This window comes from Eptesicus fuscus, chromosome 6 (genome assembly GCF_027574615.1).
Source record: "Eptesicus fuscus isolate TK198812 chromosome 6, DD_ASM_mEF_20220401, whole genome shotgun sequence".
Lineage (NCBI taxonomy): Eukaryota > Metazoa > Chordata > Mammalia > Chiroptera > Vespertilionidae > Eptesicus > Eptesicus fuscus.
The window spans coordinates 53654063-53676238 of record NC_072478.1 but is presented as its reverse complement, the minus strand read 5'-3'; the positions used below and the strand labels follow the sequence as shown (position 1 = coordinate 53676238).

Here is a 22176-nt window from a genome sequence, read left to right as displayed (position 1 = left end):
TTTTACTATGTTTCCTTCTAGGTTTTCTCTGCCTAAATAGATACAGATAGATGTAGATACAAGAAAATAGTTATGCCTATTATGTATATGTGTATTTAATTTCATTAATACTTTGTCTTAAAATACATCTGCATTGAACAATGAATGGGGTTTCTACTGTATATAGTTTTATATACTAGTTTCACTTTCTATTACATTTGAATCTTTTTAATATTTGCAGAAGTATTGAAAAACTGGATTTATTAATATAAAATATATATTAATTACAAAAATTTAGAAGATATCAATAATCAAAAATAAAGTCACAATAATATTAACTTTTTGTTACCTATCCAATCTGAATCTTTCAAACAGACTTTAGATAGAAACGAGGTAAATAGTATGAACACAAAATGTGTACTAGCTCTAGACCACCCTCTCTTCTGTGAAGCTTTCTCCTGTCCCCACCCTCTTCATTATGGTCACTCCTCACATAGAATGCTAGTCAACTTCACTTTTGCTGCTCATTAATATATTGGTAGAAAGTATATTGAGATGAGGGGACCTGGGAGGACACATTGCTCCAGAGAACCTGGTGGGTGGGTGCAGTGCTAGCTGCTATGCTCTACTACCCAACCCACTTTTTTCTCCCATCACCTGGGACCTCAATTCTATTTGTTTTACTGAGTTCCTTCTCTCTTTAGGATCCATTTAAGGAACATAATAGTAACTCCCTGAAATCTGGCCTTTGTGCTATTATTCCTACACCTCCCAGAGTCTGAGAATTATATCTGTATATGTGTGCAATTCAATTGTAGACACAGTAAGTCTTAGAGGGGTGCTTCAGCCCTGTTTTAATTCATTAGAAGTTGTTAGGAGGAGAGTTGACACAGGCAATATTTGGTTACGCACACACATGCACACACATGAATAATTATGGCATAAATTTTACAATATAAATGATATTTTATATACCATGTAATTTTGATGCATTTATTATGAAATATTTTATATATACTTAAACATTTTTATCTGTATATGTTATGTGTACATGGTGGTTTTAAAGATGTGTCTACAGAACCTCCATTCAAGAGGTGGAGCTTAATTACCCTCCCCTTGAATGTGGGCTGGATTTGGTGACTTTCTTCTAGTGTTACGAGGTTACTCCTAATATTAGGTTTAAAATGCATCTTAAGTGTGCATGCTTTCTTTTTCTCTCCCTCCCTGCCTCTCTCTCACTCTCTCTGGAGGAAGAACGGTTGTGAACAGTCCTAAGGACAGGTCCATATGGTCAGGAAATAAAGCTTCTCCTGAGCTTAGAAGAGGATCCTTTGATCCCAGTCAAGTCTTTAGAGACTGAGGCCCTGGACAACAGCTTGACTGCAACCTCATGAGCGACACTGAACTAGAACCACCCAGCTAAGCTACTCCCAGATTCCTGACTCAAAGAAACTTGGAAAGAATAAAGATGATAGTTGTTTTAAACTGCTGAGTTTTGGTGTAATTTATTTATTTATTTATTTATTTATTTATTTTTGTTAATCCTCACCCAAGGATATATTTTCCATTGATTTTTAGAGAGCGTGGAAGGGATGGGGAGAGACAGAGAGAAACTTCAATGTGAGAGAGACACATCAATTGGTTGCCTCTCACATGCACCCCAACTGGGGCCAGGGATTGAGCCTGTAACTGAGGTACATGCCCTTGACCGGAATTGAACCCAAGTCCATGGGTTGATGCTCTAACCACTGAGCAAAACCAGCTAGAGCAGTTTTGGGGTAATTTGTTACACAATAATGGATAAGTAACATGAATAGACAGATCATAGATATCTATATATATGGATAGAAAGATAGATGATAGACAGATAGATAAGTAGATAGATAAAAATAGATGATAATATGTTATAAAGAATGTATAAAAACAAATTTGTGACCCAGCACTCAGCTTGCAACATGGTTTGCCACTCCATCATGAACACTTTTGTATGTCGTTAAATTTATGGGGGGTGGGGGTGGTAAGATGGCTGTGTAGGTAAACAAGGTACTCGCATTCTCTCACAACAAAAATTAAAACTAAGCCACAGGACAACCATCTGCAAACTAAGATAATGGAAAGGCTCCTTAAGTTTTTACCTACCACCTTTATAAATGTTCTAAATGGTGTGTGTGTGGTGGGGGGAGCGAAAAATAATAGAGGGCCTTTTTGTCCACTTCTTAATGACAAAAAAGGGGACAGTTCCAATGTGATCATTTTTTTGGTCTGTGTAGTGGTGAGGGAATAGTACCGGACTTGTCTTGTTCATCCTTTATTAAAAATTCCCTGCCAACATTTTCCTGTTCATTCAACAAATCCACCATCTCTTTTCTTATTTGCTCAACATAGTCATCTGAAGTTTCTTTGTCTTTCTTCATACACATTTCCCTGAAGTCTTTCCAAGGGTATTTATATAAACATAGTTTTTCACGATTGACAAATAATACTCAGCGGATGTCACATTTAAAACATTTTAAATTCCAAATAAGAGCAAATATTACTACAAGATACAGCTAATTCAAATTATGAAGACTATCTGATAGGTTAGTGTTAGATGAATCTTATACTATACTTATAAATACATACCTGCACATATCTATAATTAGTATAAATCTTATAAGTAAAATTACTGGGTTAAAGGGGGAACATTTTCACAAGGGACTGGAGCAAACTTGTCCCAAGAAAAAAATATGAATTTATAACACTACCAATAGTGTACAGAGACTTTATTTCATTACACCTTTGCTAACCTTAGATATTACAAATAAAACAATCTTTGATGAATTTGTTAGGTAACAGATATTACTTCCTTATTTTTTTAATGTACAAATCACATATGTTTATAAGTTTCAGATATAATTTTTCCCATATTTTTAAATTGATTGTTTTTTTCATAGATTTCCAAGGATTATTTATGTTGAAAATATTAACTATTTACTTGTCATTTATATTTAAAATATTTTGTCTAGTTTTTAACATGGCTCTAGTTAGAAAACATGTTTTAAGCATATCTGTGACAAAGGTATCTATCTATCTATCTATATATATATATATATATATATATATATATATATATATGCATAGATGGCATGCGTATAGAGTCAGTCTTTCCTAGTATCTATGCTAAATTTGTGTAAATGTTCCCCTATAATTCTTGTAATAAATTTTTGTTTCAGTATTTCATTATCACCCAATCTGTAATGTGCCCTGTGGTGTATATTTTGTGGGTAGTGATCCAAATTCCCCTACAGCCCAAATGATAAATTGATTTTTCTAAACTCCATTTATTAAATAAATTGTCCTTTATCCACTGATTTAAAGCACTATTTTATTGCACACTGAATTCTTGACTATGTTAGTACTTGGCCAGTTTGTGGATATACAATCCTGATGCCATTGTTTGGTTTGACTCTATGCTTCTACAGTGTTTTTATTATACCAGCTTTTAAAACATTTTATATATTACTAGAGGCCCCGTGCACAAGATTTGTGCACTCAAGGGGGTCCCTCAGCCTGGCCTGCGCCCTCTCACAGTCCAGGAGCTCTTGGGGGATATCCTACTGATGGCAGAGTGGGCCTAAGTCATCAGTTGGACATCCTTAGTTCTGCTGCAGAGGCAGGAGAGGCTCCCGCCACCACGGCGGCCAGCCATGAGCCTGGCTTCTGGCTGAGCGGTGTTCCCCATGTGGGAGCACACTGACCACCAGGGAGCAGCTCCTGCGTTGAGTGTCTGCCCCCTGGTGGTCAGTGCCCGTCATAGCAACTGGTTGTTCTGCTCTTCAGTCAATTTGCATATTAGCCTTTTATTATATAGGATATTCAATTCTTTTTTATTATTATTTCATAAATCTTTATTGTTCAGATTACAATTGTTTCTCCTTTTTCCCCCCCATGTCTCCCCACCACCCGGTTCCCAACCCCCCTCTTCCCCTACCTCCCCCCTGCTGTCCTCATCCATAGGTGTATGATTTTTGTCCAATCTCTTCCCGTACCCCCAACACAGACACCCCTTTCCCCCTGAGAATTATCAATCCACTTCCATTCTATGCCTCTGATTCTATTATGTTCACCAGTTTATTCTGTTCCTCAGATTTTTAATTCACTTGACTTTTAGATTCACTTGTTGATAGATATGTATTTGTTGTTCATAATTTTTATCTTTCTTCTTCTTCTTCCTCCTCTTAAAGAATACCTTTCCACATTTCATATAATACTCGTTTGGTGGTGATGAACTCCTTTAGCTTTTTCTTATCTGTGAAGCTCTTTATCTGCCCTTCAATTCTGAATGATAACTTTGCTGGGTAGAGTAGTCTTGATTGTAGGTTCTTGCTATTCATCACTTTGAATATTTCTTGCCACTCCCGTCTGGCCTGCATAGTTTCTGTTGAGAAATTAGCTGATAATCGTATGGGTGCTCCCTTGTAGGTAACTAACTGTTTTTCTCTTGCTGCTTGTAAAATTCTCTCTTTGTCTTTTGCCCTTGGCATTTTATTTTTATTTTTATTTATTTTTTTAATTTCTTTATTGATTAAGGTGTCACATATTTGTCCTCATCCCCCCATTCCCATCCCACACCCCTCCCCACGGATGCCCCAACCCCCTGTTGAACTTAATCATTGGTTAGGCTCATATGCATGCACACAAGTCCTTTGGTTGAACTCTCCCCCCTCCCCCCACCCTCCCCTATCCTCCCTCTGAGGCCCAATAGTCCGATCGATGCCTCCTTGTTTCTGGTTCTGTTCTTGTTCATCAGTCTATGTTGTTCATCATTTCCCCTAGATGAGCAAGATCATGTGTCACTAGAGACATACTTATAAGAACTGCATGTGAGACGAGCAATAATAGTTATGCTGACAGGCAAATGAATCAGTCTGTAGTGAGTTTCTTTCTGGACCAATAGTTCTTTTGAGACCCAATTTAAATGTCCACCAGTTCCTCATGTGTACATGTCGGCACTGACCCCTCAGCTCTGGATGGTGGACAAATGGTGGTAATGCAGGTCCGACTCCCTCTGGTTTGTTTCGGCCGGACCCAGGGGCACGGCTTCACCCGGACTCAGGGGCACGTGGCCTCACCCGGACCCAGGGGGCGCGTGGCCTCACCTGGACCCAGGTGCGCGCGGCCTCACCCGGACCCGGGACCCAGCCTCACCCAGATCCAGGGGCACACGGCCTCACCCGGACCCAGGGATCCAGCTTCACCTGGACCCAGGGGCGCGTGGCCTCACCCAGACCCAGGGGCACGTGGCCTCACCCGGACCCAGGTGCGCGCAGCCTCACCCGGACCCGGGACCCAGCCTCACCCAGATCCAGGGGCACACGGCCTGCCCTTGGCATTTTAATTATGATGTGTCTTGGTGTGGTCCTCTTTGGATTCCTTTTATTTGGGGTTCTGTGTGCTTCCTGGACTTGTAAGTCTATTTCTTTCATCAGGTGGAGGAAGTTTTCGTTCATTATTTCTTCAAATAGGTTTTCAGCATCTTGCTGTCTCTCTTCTTCTGGTACCCCCATAATTCTGATGTTGGTACGCTTGAAGTTGTCCCAGAGGCTTCTTACACTATCTTCAACTTTCTGAATTCTCTTCTCTTCTTGCTTCTCTGGAGGAGTGTCCTTTGCCTCTTTGTATTCCAAATCTTTGAGTTGATTCTTGCGATCTTCTAGTCTGCTGTTGGGTCTCTGTATAATATTTTTTATTTCAGTCAGTGTATGTTTAATTTCTAGTTGGTCCTTTTTCATATCCTCGAGGGTCTCATTAAATTTATCGGCCTTTTCCATGAAATTCTTGAAAAACCTTATAACTGTGGTTTTGAATTCTATGTCCATTCATTTGTTCTCCTCCATTTATTTCATTTGGGATCCGTTTCCTTGCCTCTTAATTTTCACTGCTTCCCTGAGTTGGTAGGGTAGCTTTGTGTACTAGGTGTCCTATTGGTTCAACGGGTCAGCCTCCCAGTTACCTGAGGTGGACACTCTTGGTGTACCCTTGTGTACTGTGTGTCCCCCAGCAGGAGCTACAGCAAGAACTAGTTTTCTCCTCCTTTGCTTGGGCGGTTTTGGAGCAGTCTGACTGGAGCTGCAGTTAATTTGGTTAAGCTGCCACAGAACAGGCCATTTATATGCAAAAGCCGATGTGTGGAGCCTGGGCGGGTTTGTAGAATGTGCAGGGTGGGGTCTCAGGGCGGGGCAGGGTCTCAGGGCGTCACTAGGCTAGGGCGTGGCAAACGGCGATGGCTGCCGTAAGCCCTCTGCCTTTCTGCGTTTCCAAGTCCCTGCGACCTGCGCAGTAAACACTGATTGCTGGGCGCACCTCTGCAAAAAAGTCACTCTCACTTTCCGACTCGATGGCCAAGAGTCCAGCTTCTCCCCGTAGGCGTCTGGGTCCCCTGCGTGTCCCCAGAAACTGGATTTCAGACTGATTGGGAGCTTGTCTCCCTGCGGGTTGAAGAAAAGTGGCGCACCCAGTCGCCCGCCAACAACCCGCTTCGCGTGCCTCTGTACCTCAGCTTTTCAGCGTTTGTGCTCCTTTCTCTCCTTAGTTGTAAATCTGCCACTCAGCCAGCTTTCCCATGGTTCTGGGTGGTAGACGTTTTGTCTTTTTGTTGTATTTTTGAAATTGTTGTGCGAGGCAGCAGTTCAGTTGTTTAACTTTGCCGCCATCTTGGTTCAGGATATTCAATTCTTAATTTGACTTTGTTTTTTTGTTGGAGAGAACATTCCGTTTTCAAACAATATTATTTTCTAAAATGACTCAATTTGTCAAAACTATTTAATCTGGAGTTTTATTTCTAGGATATTGCTATAAAGTTTGAATTGGCATTATACAACTATTTTAAATAATTATTCATGTCATTTGTATTCATCTCCATAACTATATTAGCAACAGTTATTTAGCTTTAAAAGTGTGTAATTGGTTTCAAGGTACTATCTTTCCCTAATAGATAACATATTCTATGTTCCAGAGGTCTTTGTTTTGATTCTCTTAGTGTGTTAAAATATTTTGTTTTCAAAAGGGTTCATCAGTAATATACACAAGGACACACATGAGCATAAACTAACATAGGTATAAGTATCTAAAGCTCTCTCTTTGTTGCTAGTACACAAGTCTATATTTTAGCTGGGTATAGATTTGGGGAGAGATATAAAATTTTTTCTTTAAAAATATCTGCTGATGTCACTCACTTTTTAGTATAATTTATAATTTTGATTCATTATTCAGATGGCTCTAGAATACTGTTTTATTTTATCCTGAGGGACTGTGTTTTGGTATTTACTCTATTGCATATCTTAGATTATCATTTTGTTATTCTCATGTAAAATGACAATTCTATTACATAATAAATTATTAGTTACTCCATTGTTTTTGACATCTCATGTTCCGGAGTATACAGCTGAGAGTTTCCTACATTTGTTTTTATATGTAGCATACACCTTTTTTTTTGCCTGTATGCTTATACTTTGTCTTTGCAATTCAAAAATTTTTTCAAGAGAGTTTAGGTAGTTGGCATACTGTATTTTCAGTAAAATTTTCTGCAGCATGTAGAGCAAGAATAGTGTGTGCACACTGCAGTTTCAAAAGGTTTTCTACAATTATGTCCTTGATTTTTTCCTTCTGTTTCAATGTTTTATTTTTTCTTGTAATATATAATTTGATTATCCCTTAGATTAATACACATTATCACTGTATTCTTCATTATACTGTACTGATTTTAATACAGATTTTAATTCTACTGAAATGCACATTTTATCCCATTGTTTCCTAATTTCATTCAACCCAAGGCATATCCTTGGACTTTCTCTCTATTCTGCATTCAATCATGCTCAGTTTTACTTCAGTTTGATGTCATATTATTTCATTTGTTTGTCTAATAGAGAGCATGCTTTCAAAAAATTTCTGATAATATTGAGTGATGTGTTGTCATAACAGCAAGTCTTCTGTACCAATCTCTTCAAATTTCCTATTTTTATTAATTTATAGCTACTAATCTATACTAATAAAAGGGTAATATGGTAATTAGACCAGACATCTTCTGGACATCCTTCCAGAAAAAGCCATGGTGGTGGGGGCCAAGACAGAGGCAGTTAGGGGCGACCAGGCCGGCCAGGGAAGGCAGTTAGGGGCGACCAGGCCGGCAGGGGAGGGCAGTTAGGAGTGACCAGGCCTGCAGGGGAGGGCAGTTGGGGGCGACCAGGCCAGCAGGGGAGGGCAGTTAGGGGCAATCAGGCAGGCAGATAAGTGAGCAGTTAGGAGCCAGTGGTCCCAGATTATGAGAGGGATGTCCGACTGCTGGTTTAGGCCCGATCCCATAGGCCCATAGGGATCGGGCCTAAACCGGCAGTCGGACATCCCCTGAGGGGTCCCGGAATGGAGAGGGTGCAGGCTGGGCTAAGGGACCCCCCCCACCACCACCACCACCTGTGCACAAATTTCATGCACTGGGCCTCTAGTTTTTTAATAAAAGCCCAGTGTGTGTCATTAACTTATTGAACTAGATTTGTTTAGATGTCTCTTATTAGATCTTAAACTGATATTCAAGTGATGTGTACAACCATAAGCCTGATTTTGGAGGACTGTGGTAATTCAAGTAGCATCAACTCTTACTCCTTGTGCCAAGCTTTGGAAGGTAATCTTTTCCTCCTGAATAACTTGAAGCATTATGTATTTCCTCCTCTGTTAGAAACAGTGCATTTAAAACTTCAATCCCTGCATAGCCCTGAAGTTGTTATTGTCTCTGTCCCGTTTAGGTCTGATCCTATATCCCAATGCCACCACTGCCCCTTCACCATAACTCTGACAGCTGTTGTACATTATTGAAGTTGTTTATGAATAAAAGAAAAGCAGGAAGGATGAGTGTAAAAGAGAAGTGAGAAGAAGGGTGGGGTATTCTCCTTTAGTGTTAGTAAAGAAATTTGATGTGAACTTTGATTAATATTCAAACTATTACTATTGCAATGTTGCATCTCTTTCTGTGGCAGGGGGTGAAGATGGTATTCTCAGAAGAGAGAACATGCGTCTAGGCCAATAGGTGGGACATACCATCATGGGCCTGGGGATTGCAAGCACATTGTGTGAATGGACTGTATATAGAAAAGAATGGGAGGCAATGTGGCTGAGAAGGAGGTCAGGGGATTCATCACTGTGAACTGTGAACCTGCTTGTGGAGTTTAGCTTTATTTTAAAGGAAGCATTAAAATGTTTAAAGCAGGTGTGTGACACAGTGGGATAGAAAGATCTCTTTGGCAATAATTTGATTGGAGCAGGAGACCCGTGATGAAAAGAGCACATAGGAAGTCAGTGTAATCATCCAAGCAAGAAAAAGGTAACAGCCCTGGGGCAAAAATGCAAAAGACTTGTTTGTGATTAGAATAGAGGGCCAGGGAAAGAGGAGCAATCTAGGATGATTCTTATGCACTTGGTTAATGTTACAGGGTCAATGAGTGTGACATTCACTAAAATAAACTGGTTTGTTGGGGCTGCAGTATGGAGTGAAAATGAGTTCAATTTTGGAATCTCATTAGTGCTTTAATATAGACAATTTTCTACACAAACAGTGATCACTTTAACTTTAGTAGAACAACAACAACAACCAAATGTTTCCAAGAATAAAATAAGATAAAATTTTAGAATGCATATACTGCCTATTTTAACAGTTTGTATTGTGGTATTTTGTTATTAAAACCAATGAAAGGGGAGAAATTAACCATCATGCTCAGTATTTAAAGTCAGGCTTGAGTTGGTAGCATGAGGGAGTGAGAAGGAGCTTAGCTTTGGAAGACAGGAAATTAATATCCTTGAACGAATTTTACCATTAACAGTAGGATTTGGGGCAAGACACTTAGTCATTTGGCTCCTCAGGTCCCTGTTTGTAACAGATAATATCATCTTTCAAATTATTTCACAGAGTCTTAAGATCTGAACTAGATAGTTGATATGAAATTGCTTTCATATGCTGGTTTCATATCTGATGAGAAACAAAATATTAGATGTTCGTTGGAAATAGCATTGGGGCAAAAATTTTCTGGTACTCAACCCTAGTATGTAAATAAGACTAGCCTTTGGGACATTTTAATGCCACTGTTAACAAGAGAATCTATTTAATTCAGTTTTTAAAAACATAGTAGTTTGGAGACTAGAACATTATAAATGCAAATTCTAACACATTACAAATAAAATAAAGCTAAATGACAGTACTTAGTGCCAGAGAGGATTTTTTTTTGCCATCATTTTTTTTAAATTAGCATTTTTTATTAAAAATATAAGAAGGGAGAAAAGAAAATAGTTTTGCATTCAATGTTAATATAATTTTCATCTCCTGGCTATGACTACATCATAAATATCATAGCCAAACATCTTACAGAACTAAATACAGAGCATTTCATATTCTTCCAAACAAGTTCACATAATTAAGAAAGTGTTTTTCAAATGAAATAGAATTATCTCATTTACTCTGCTGTGTTTACATATGTCTTTCATGAAGAGCTATTTGGCAGTAAATCTAACTGTTCTTTAAATAAGCACACCAAAATACTTCAGAGTCTAGAGTTCTGCTACACGGGAAAAAATCCACACCAATTTTGCCTCTGAAAAGATATTATCAGTGCTCTTTTTGCTGGTCTAGAGAAAAAAAATGTTGGAGAAAATGGAATTTTACCAAAAGCAACTTATGAATTCACTTCCATAGAATCTTATCCCACAGTTTTTTATAAGCAAGTAAAAATTAATGGATTAGAAGAAAAAGCCTGCCTATTTGCCTCAAAGTATTTTGGCATAGAGAAACTGATATTGGTTTAACCCAGTGGCAATCTTGGGTAAGCTCCCCTGGGATAGAAGTCCAAAAGAAAGACTTAAACATTATAAATTGTGTTTGTCACTCAAAGCCCTACAGATTCAAAACTCAAAACAAGCCAGCTCCACAACTGATTGGTAGGTGTTGTTAGCTACTGTTCATTCAGCACCTTAGTTTGAGTAGATTTCATTACCAAGTTTTACTTTTGGGGTGTTCACATCTTACACAGAATCTATTTTAACTCTGTCGTTAAAAAATGGAAGGTATTTTAACAGTTGAATGGTTTTGAGAATAACAACTTTCCAGCTTGTGCCTGAGGGTCAACTGCATTCCAGTTGATACCAAGGGATTAGTCTAGTGGTTCAGAGCTGGTCTCTGCAGCAAGGCTGCTTGGGTTTGAATCCTGGGTTTGGCCACTATTCACAGCTATGTGATTTAAAACATATTACCTTAATTCTCTGTTTCCTTAATGATAAAATGGGGACAATCATATTACCTATCTTACAGTTATTGAGAGCATTATAAGAGTAAATATACCAAGTGTTTAGAACACTTCCAGACACATAGGAAGTACTCAGTAGTTATAAGCTCTAGTTACTAGTATCAGCTCAAAGAATTGTGAACACAACATGAAGTTGATAAGCAATGAGAAGGAAAAAGTTTGGCTCTTTGGCTGGGCCCTTGACATTGCAGGGGTTTAGGGAAGGAACGAACCATTGATGGGGGCTCTACCAAAGGATGCCTCTCTTTCTCATGCTTGGGGTCAATCTTGGAAAACCAAGAGGAGGAGCAGTGTATCACCATATCCCTAAATGTTGGTGACTTAACCAAAAACATCAGTTATTTTCTTATTGGTAACATTCATTCTTTAAGTGATTCCCTCCTCTTCCCTTCCTCAAACCCCCACCCCAAACATGAAAAACCTACATGCCTCACTGAAGAAATGCATGTGCCAAGTTTGAAATTTTAAAATTCAAATTCTTTTAAGGTTTTTTTTTTTTTTTTTTTTTTTGCATACACATAAATTCTGGCAAATTTCAATGCTGGTTAAAAAAAAAACAAAAAAAACATTTTGCTTGTTGGAATGCTATAATTGCTCTAAAAGATTGAACAGATTTCTGCAGCCTTTCTAAATGTAATTCATTTCTGAGAAGACAATAAGGATGAAGAATTTCTTCCTCAAGGGTCATGCTGGGGGAGGTTTAGAAAGTACTGAGTTTGTGCACAGAACATACAGAAAAAGTTTCCCCTCATAATTGGTTATTATGTATACTCCTCTCTTCAAAACTCCCACTGAGAAAACATAAACTTGACAAAATGAAGAATGAGTTTCGACTGCAACTGATACACCCCATTGTGATAGTTTTATGTGTTCAGTTGGGTAGACTGCATTACCCATGTTTTCAATCACATACTGATCTAAGTATGGCTGTCAAGTTCTTTTGGAGAAGTGGTTAACATCTACATTCAGTTAACTTTAAATGGAGGAGACCATACTAGATAATGTGGGTAGGCCTCATCCAACTGGTTGAAAGACCAGAGAGCAAAAGTGAGTTTTCCCTGAAGAAGTTGTATGTGCAGTCCGATGCACCAGCTCCTGCCCAACTGTTTCCTGCCTGTAGTCCTGCTCTATGAATTCCGAACTGTGCCCAACCAGACCCCATGATCCCATGACAATTCCTTGAAATAAATTAAATTGCACATGAGTGCACGCACGCGCACGCGCGCACGCACACACATACACTCACACACACACATTTTCAATCACTGGTTCTGTCTCTCTGGTAGAAGAACCCTGACTGATATGTACTTCATCTCAACTGTGATATAAAATGCAAATTACAATTTTACTGGTGTAAGATTTTTTACACAAACTGCAACAACATTACTTATTTTCAGAAGAATTTAAGCATTTCACATAGTTGGGTTTTAACTCATTGAAGTATTACACATACACACAAACACAACACACACACACACACACACACACACACACACACACACGAAGAGCACATTTCAAATTGAACACACCTGGTTAACCAACACCTAGATCAAGAAACAACATAATCTGCACACCAGAAGTCTCTTGATGCTCTCTCTGGTCAGCATTCTCCATGCCACCTCTTTTGATTTTAATCTGTGTCCTAGCTTCTAAATGCACAGTTTAGCTATCAGGCATAAGAGTAAAGTAAGGTGTCTTGAAGCAAAGAGGCAATCTCATTATTCAGAGGTTGCTATCTGTTAAGACTCACTGAAATGTAGAGCAAATGATGAGGTTTTCTTACTATTTTAAAGTCTTAGTCACTAGAAAGTTTTTTAAAAATGTTTTTCATAAATTCTACTCCAGTTAATAGTTAAGAAAAGCTAAGTCTGTAGAGCATTTAGTAGGCAGATTTCCAGCCTCCCATTATTTAATAATTAATTCCAAATATAATTCCAAAAATTAATTTTGTAAAATAGAATTTTATGTTTTATTTCAAACTTCAAACCAGTGGTAATGTAGTGGTTTTATTATGGGAATATTCCAGCTTCCCCATGGAGACACATAGATCAGTTTCTTTGAAGAAAGGGAGCTTTCCATGATATACACCATAAGAAAATGTCCCAATTGTTGACATTTACAAGATCTATTATTGGTAGCATTTGACGACTTTGTGAAACTCCCTTAGGTTTCTGCAGCTGTTTCCCAGTATCACATATGCAATCAATCCACAAAAATTCCTTACTGGCGAATTCACTCACAGTAATTTCATTTTAAAATTCAATATCAGAAGATTACTGGTGTAACTAACGTTACTTCAGAGCTTGCAAAATAGCTACCTCGGTAGTAGAAATAGTACTGCTTCCCATGCCCAAAAAAGTTTGTGGAAAGGTGGATCCTTAGGAAATGATGACAGGAAAGGACTCCAATGCTTCTGTGTCCAGTTCCTTAAGTACTATCTCCTCTGGTTAGAAGTCTCTTGGGCACCTGTTAGAGCATCCCTTCTCTCCCAATTGAGCACCCAATCCTATCCCTCAGATATATCCCATTACTGAGATATAAATATACACCATTCCCCAGTCCCTTATGTTATTAAAAAATTCCATCGTATTTGATTTATTGACATGAAAAAAGAGAAAAGCAGTTCAGGGGAGTGGAAAGCCCTTGTTAAATAGCTTGGCCTTTCTAGCTCTCAGTGTGATGATGAGAACAAAATCAGAGAAATCTGGCTGTTGAGGATTTCCATGTTGATAAAATGTTTGTATTTATATCACAATTATATAGGTACACATCTTCTCTTCTCTAATACACCACAGGCTTCTCAAGGAAAAGGTATCTTCCCAATAAAGCTGTGTGTTGCCCCTTGCAGAGCATAGGGCAGGTGCTCAATCAGTATTTGTTAAATGGATTTAAGATAATAACCATCATTTAGTTTTTAGTATTAACATGTTAAAATTAGAGCAAATTAGGCAGTTTGGGGGATGAACACTGTTTATCCTCCAAAGAGATTTAGATTTCCTAATCATTGCTTAATCTTTTAGAGAATAAATAAACAGAACAAATCTAAATAAAGCCTTGATATGTCAGCACCTGGGATACTGCACATAATTTTTGGTTATTTCATCTTCAGAAACAGATGATCAACAGAAATAATCAGGGAGACTGGTTTCCTTATAGAAAAAGAATGAGGAGGTCATGAAAGAACTGTGACAAGGACATGAGCAATTCCAACAAATTCTTGATCTCATTTCTTCCTTTAGTTATAAACCTTCACAGCAAAAGTCCTTGAAAAGGTTATCCTTTCCACTTGAATCTCATTTCCACATTCTCCCTCAAACCTTCCCCCATCTACCTTTGCCTGCACCAAATCGGCTCTACCAATACTGACCCCTGGGGGCCACACATCTCAGGGTTCTTATGTCTTGTCTTACCTACCATTGGACAAAACTGACTCCTCCCTCTTTTTTGACGTTGTTGGCTTAACTTTGAGGACACAGTCTTCTAAAACAGCTACTCTGCCTGCTCCTTCTCAAGAGTTTGTCCTAAACCTCCTCAGGCACTTAATGTTGGAGAGCCTCAGGGCTCACCTCTTGCCTATTCTCTCTGATTGTCTTCATTCTCTTATCTTCTCCTCAGTCTCATTGTCTGAGTAACCTTCTGTATATTGATGACTCTCAAATCTGTAATTCCAGGCTTACCTCTTCTAAGACCTCCAGTTCCACCTGCCTCTTCAAACTTTTACACGGATATCTCATAGGTATAAGCAATATTAATGTGTCCAAAATGACCCGTGACTTCTCCTAAACTTCCCCTGATCTTTCACTGCAAACTTCTCATGTATTCCTCCTTATCTCAGACTCAGACTCAAATCTCATCTTTAGCTGCTCTCTCTCACACACTCTATATCCAATTTATCAGCAAATCCTAGTGGCTCTATCTTAAAAATGTTTTCAGAGCTTAACCATCTCTCACCAGTTCCACTGCACCCATAACCTCTCACTTAGATTATTGCAGTTGTCTCCTAACAATAGCCTCTCTGCTTCACTCTTACCATCCTATAGTCTTTTCTCAATACAGCACCCAGGGCGATCCTATTAGAGTAATCAGATCATGTTATTCCTCTGATAAAAACCCTGCATTATCTTGATAACACATTCAGAGCAAAACCCAAAGTCCTAAGATTGGCCTCCAACAGATATGCCTTTCTCTTCCCTTATCTGTCTTTTCTTCTCTACCTAGATTTATTCTTGTGATGATCCCGCCAACTACATGGCTTCAGTTACCACAAGAAGTATAATCACAACTTGTTTAATAATTATTGCAATGTAAAATATATTTAGAGCCATCTGCTCCTATTCAGAAAAGGAGCTAGGCAACATGGAAATAAAATGTATTTTTTTAAAATAATTGATAATTACCATATGGAACGTATTCTTACTATGGACAACTTCATTCAGTCTGTCACCATTTTTGCTTGGATTATTAGAATAACCTCCTACTTGTTATCTGTAACTTATGTGTGAATATCTCCAACCTTTCCTTCACATAGTTGACAATGAAATCATATCACATACCTTTAAATATATTCCATCGGTTTCCTACAGAGGAAAGTGACAATGATGATAAATGTGTGGAATCAAGTATTTTGAAACTGAAATGAGCCTTGTTCTTTCTCTCAAAATCAAATATATTTTCTATATGAGTTTACTATATTAAGACATTCTGACGAATGTCTGTATGATATGTGTACATAATATTTCCATTGCTTGAAAGATACTTTTTAGTTTAATCAAACAGCCTATATTGCTATTAGAATGTCAACATTTCATTCTTTTAAAGTAGAACTAAAACTGAGACCTATCCTGAAAGTCGTGATGCATTCCTATAACTCTGTGGACTTGCTCGTCATTATGCTTCAGTTTTAGTTTGGTCAGCATCTTCTTCACTGAGAAAGTTATCCATGAAACCCATTTTAGATTGATTCATTTTTTTGTTTTTTTGTTAAGTTGCACAGTATTTTACTGGTGCAGAACCAGGATAAGTTTTCTTAAAGAAAACACAGAAATAGAAGTGTTTTCCAGATCTTTCTCTACTTGAGTGGCATTCTTCACTGGCCCAAACTTCTTTGGCTAATTAATTCTCTAAGCAAGACCTCAGCCAACCTTCAGAGCAGCTGTTTCTGGAATAACGGAGACTGGCAAGTGAGGGAATAACTGTGGCTTTAACAGGCATGCATTTGCTTTCCACCACATTCTAAATTGCTTCTCTGAAAGGGTTGCTTTTGATGACCAAATGCATCTTGTTTTCTCTTGGTTAAAAAAAAAAAAAGAAAGAAAGAAAGAAAGAAAATACAGCCCTATTTTTCAGACCATGATAACACAAAGCAGTCACTGGAAAAATTGGCAAGAGTGAGTAGAGTTCCTAATAGGCTGGCCACTGTGACTTGGGACATTTTTCTGAGAAACCCAGTAATGCCTGTTTCATTTTGGAATAGATTCCTTTCCCCCAGTGGCACTCCAGAAGCCTTGCTGTCTGTTTCAATTACAAATCCCCAGTCTTCTCATCACAGACTCAGGGCTATAACTGACTTCTGGCAATTTATGATCAAACCTAAAGCATTTAGCTAGTGAATTGTACCATTTGTTGAACATGTAAAAATCTCTGACACTTGGGGCTGAAATTAAAATGTCATTTAGTAAATGAGTGTGTTAATAGCCAGGGAATCTCATAAGAGAGATAACCAGTGTCTCATTCAAAATCCTAGAATTTTAGAGCTGGAAGGGAACTCAGTGATCATTTACTCTAACCTTAATTTTACATATGAGGAAACTGAGGCCAAGGGGGATTAAGTACTTGGCTCAAGGTCACAGTAAGCTTAAACAGAAAATCAGTTGCCTGATTCTCTCAAGTGCCTATTTCATGACCCATAATTCTCTTCACTCTAATTAGCTTTTGTAAAAGAGCAAAACTGGGAGCCAAACCAAAGATTTGAGGTGATTATTTTCCTTCCTTAATGATTCTCTTTTTATAAGGTGGGCTTAGGGTAGGAGACATCTATTCCAGTTGAAGGGCACCTGAGACAATATTATTTAATTTCACTTAGGGATGCTACTGTTGCAGGCAGAGTGAAATGAGGGTGATAAAATTATCTTTTATGGAAATACAAACAGATAAGAACTTTTTGAAGTCTATCAAATAGTAGAAGACATAGGGGTGTTTTGAATGGCTGTTTTTAGTCAGTGTGTCTGAACACATTGGATCATTATCAGTTATTTTTTATTATAAGACAACTACTTTTAGGAAAACATGAGCCTAAAAAAAAACAAAAAACTTAGAAGTGCCTTTCCATGTCGACAGAATTTTTGGAATTCAGCCATTTATTATTTATGGCTGAGACACTAGAGTTTTATAGACAAATTTAATAGGAAGTGAGAAGAATATTTTTGCAGTCTTATACCTATAGTGTTGTTACATGCAGAATCAATCTATTAAAATGGGTGCATTCTTTCTGCACCAGGACATCTGCTGTATGCTATCTAGGTTCTTGGGTACCCTAGAAATGTATAAGGATTTGAGTTTCCTAATAGTTGGCAGTGAGGCTGGCTTTGCTATAGGACTATAGGTTGCCTCTCTGATAAACATGCCCCCCCCCCCAACTAATCCTGAACATTTACATTTAATTGTATTATCTTCATGTCTTAATTATCAGGGTATCAAAGTATCTGCCACATGGTAGGTACTTAAATGTTTTTCAAATGAGAGCAAAATAATTGTGAATTTTGATTTAATTCTGAGAGGGCCAGGGAACAAATGAAAGGTTTTAATATTGGATTTGGGCATGTCAAAGCTGGATAATCTTTCCCAGAACACTGGATCACATCACACAGAGGTCCATAGGGATCCTTATTTCTCTATTTCTTTCCATCCAATTTGGGAATAAAAGAACAGGTTGTTCTTTTATTCCATCAAGCCATCAAATAATAACCAACAATATTCTATGGTGGCAAGAGACTAATGTTTTGATGTATGTAAATTAAGGAATAGAAAAAAAAGTGAAATTGTCAAGGGTCACCAAATCCTCCAATTTCTAGTAATTCATCTATTATGTTAATAGATTCAATTGTTCTCAACAAACATTTGTTGATATCCTCCTATTTGTGAAATATTTGACTTCTCTAGAGAAGACCCCATACGTTCCATCTAAGAAAGTTCAAATTAGAATCTCTGTTAATTTTTATTTTAATCTGAAGGTTTACTTGAAAGAAGACATGAAAACCTAACTTCTTGCTACTTTCACACACTGTACCAGTATGTAAAACAATAAATTGATTCCCCTTTTATTACTTTGAACAATTCTTCCCCATTGACTGATTCTACTAGTATGATTATCAGAAAAGTTCCTGGCTCCAGGATGTTAGTTTTGGTAATTACACAGGATTTCATACACCATACAAATGCAGAAGACAATGTTCATCATTTATATCAGATAATGAAAGAGAATTCAGCATTTAAAGAGCTGATTTCTTGGACCAGCTGAGCTCCATGGAAGGAAGTGCTGATAAAGGTAAAAAGGTTTTCAAAGCAGAAAGGTATCAAGTCAGTAACACCTCATTAGGTGTAAGTGCTTTGTCTGCAGAGAAGACAAATGAATGATATCTCCACATCTTGCAACATTTGTCTGTATAGTTCAGAAGCACAGAGACCCTGATTCCGTACTAAAAGTCTCTGAAAAAAGTATCTTTTACCTTCTGGGAGTGGGCTTCATTTCAAAAGTTCCAAATTGGTGAGAAGTCACACTGAAATGTTGCCAGTTCTATATAGTACAACATACAGAACTGGTTGCTGCTTATTGAGGAGTATAGACAGGGGGACTGAGTGAGCAGAGTTACTTGGGCCAGGTAAGGAGTGGGAGTGGTCACAAGGAATACAAGGGGTCTCTTTTCTCCTTCGAAAGCCAAATCTGGTGCTGAAATATTCTAACCCTTGTAAAACGTCCCAAATAGCTAAGAATGTAAAAACAATTCATAGGTAGGAAGTTTTTTTGAAATAACTGGATTTTTTTTTTTTTAACCAAACAAGTATTATACGATTAGGAAAGAAGATGAACTAACTAGTACAGGTTCTTGGATCCTTTCCCAAGCCCAAAGCCAGAGAAAACAGAGGGAGATTGATGGATCTCAGGGCTATTGTAAGACACCACAAGAAAAACTTTGAGAAACCTGTGGGAGGCAGAAGATAGTTAGGTCTTGATGCAGAGATAGCTAATGTAAGGCTGGTGGGAGAAACAATCAGGGCTCAAAAAGGTAGTGGCAGAGGAAGAATTCTCTGGTCATGCCCTTTCCTGTTCCTCATGTTGCGCTGGGCAAGTCATGGTCCTGCCCTGTTGTAACTGGGATAGGAGAGCTGCTGTGCCAGCCAGACACAGGGGTATACACATGGCAGTGCAGGCTGGGTGAAGACCAGCCATGCAGGCTGTGCTGAGCTGGGCTGCTGATCTGCATTTCCTCTTTGCCCCACAGCCTATCTATCCTGGATGCATCTTATCCTATGGTCATACTGTTTATTTCACTGTTTCAACCTCTCTAGCTTTGATGCTTAGAACGAGTTCTGTGTGACTTTCTGCTGATGTCAGTAACTTGGATCGACTGCAACTGCAGAGGGATTCAGTCTCTCTGGTGGGAGAATTCATAATTTTCTGAGTACTTTTTTACACTCCAGAGATCTGAAGGAATATTTTAGACCAGAGTAAAATGGTAACATTCCTGAAAAAAACTGGATTGTAATACGTCTCAAAATAATTGGGACCCATAGATAGAATTCCTAAAGGAGGAAAAAGGCATTTGTTCTCTTCAAAAGCACAAGTGAAAATACCCATGCTTTATTCAATAAGCTGTTTGCCTAGATAGCACCATTATTTTACTTTCAGATAATATGCCCAGTAGAGTAAACCTCTGGCACATTTATAAAGTTAACCACCAAATTAGAATAATAATAGGACCATTTGTATCTGAATATTCAAAAGTAGACACAGATAATAAAATAAGTTCTAAGGATAACTGGTCTTGTTAGCTGACTGGTTTCGGCTACAAAATAGCAAATTATTTCAAAGAGATTATTTTATTAATTTATTTCTGACCTGGTTTTCTTCTGGGTTGATTCTGGTCTGGTTCAGCACTTTTGAGATCAGCTATGAGTATCACCCTCAGTGGCTTCATGCTTGGATCCATGGCTGTTTAGAGAAAAATCAGATGACCTATTAGTCCAGGGAATGAATAGTCAGTTATCTGTAACTCATAAAGTATACCTGATAAATCCTGACTTGTACACAAAGAATGAAGTAGAGTTCATTTATTTGACACATCCTAAACTTGATCTTCCATAACAGATGACTTGGAATTTGGAGGCTAAAGAATTTGTTTCTTTTTCTTCTAAAACCTGGTACCTTTATTTCATATTTTACTATAATGGAACATCTGAGGATAGTCGCTTTGCTTTAGATTAATGAACTTGGCTGATAGATTGATGGCGATACAGGGTACTTCTTTGTTAGATAAAGACATTTGTTTCTCACCTCCATGTAGAGAATGAATGTTGTCTTTTTATAGTGCAGGAAGGTAATTAAACAACAACTTTTTAAAAAAGGAGGGTTGGGGATGAAGAAAATATCTAGAAATTATTAAGGCTTCAAAATAATCATCCCAAACAGCAATAGTTTGCATAGACAATGCTTTAAAGTTAACAGTGATACTCATATATTATCTCTCTTTCTCATTCAACATTTATTTATTCACTCATTTATTTAGTACTTATAGAGCACCAACTATATAGGAAACACTGAGCTGCCTTTTGATCACAAACCATTCTCTTTGGGTGCCATCCACATTTAAGAAGTACAGTATATGTTTCTATGTGAGTTGTATGAGTTGTTTTATGATGGGATTGTCTTATAGATATTTTTTTTTATTCAGTCTTTCTTAGGGCTTCAGATTTATGGGGCACATGAAGCCAAGTGCTTTAACCATGGTGTGCCTTGAATGAATAGCTAGCTGCACACTCTCCAAGTACCCACTATGTACAAAGCAAATAGATGTTTCATTAGATTTAGCAGACATAAGATTGAACAAAATATACTCCGTACAGCAGACAACTATGAATATCATGTACACTAGTAGTTATGTGAAGAAAATAGAACGGGTACCTAGAAAAGATCACTTTAAAATAGTTAAGAATAATGTTTTCTCTGTGCTCCATTTAAAATTAAATGCCTATGCCAGGCACTTTAATATAATTTCCAGTTGGAGCAAATACCATTTGATTGATAACTTAGATTTTTATCATAGCCACAGACACATTGGTTTATTTAACCATCTCTTCCTCTAAACAGTGTTCCTTAGAACATTTTGTATCTTTCCACTTGCACTTTCCCTGCATTAAGAATAGTATTTGGGCCTGACCACGGTGGCTCAGTATTTGAGCATCAACCTATGAACCAGGAGGTCATGGTTTGAGTCCTGGTTGGGGCACATGCCCGGGTTGTAGACTTGATCCCCAGTGTGGGATGTGCAGGAAGCAGCCAATCAATGATTCTCATCATTGATGTTTCTATCTCTCTCTCCCCCTCCTTTCCTCTCTGAAATCAATAAAAATAGTATTTGGAACCTAACAAGCATTCAATTTAAGGTTGGTTTTAAAATCGATGAGTGGCTATATCATAGATCCATCAACCTAAATTTTCAAAGATTATTTTTCTACCTATGAGCAGTCCCATTCAGAAATGATTATCTTAAAGGGTATTTTTTCTCTATATATGTAAAACAACAAAAAAAATGAACTCTACTCATCTCATTGAACTTCAGTGGCAAAAATAGGTTGGCTGCTTTTAATGTTCATATTGTAT

General features: G+C 37.9%; 1 long non-coding RNA gene across 4 annotated transcripts in view; it reads right to left on the bottom strand.

Moving 5' to 3' along the window:
* The window catches only part of LOC114232929 (uncharacterized), a 404337-nt gene that overhangs the window by 69778 nt on the left and 312383 nt on the right, over nucleotides 1-22176 (bottom strand). For all 4 annotated transcript variants that reach the window (XR_003619045.2, XR_008556359.1, XR_008556360.1 and 1 more), the window contains one exon: nucleotides 20416-20508. This is a non-coding gene — a long non-coding RNA (uncharacterized LOC114232929). The remainder of the gene's footprint in view (nucleotides 1-20415; nucleotides 20509-22176) is intronic.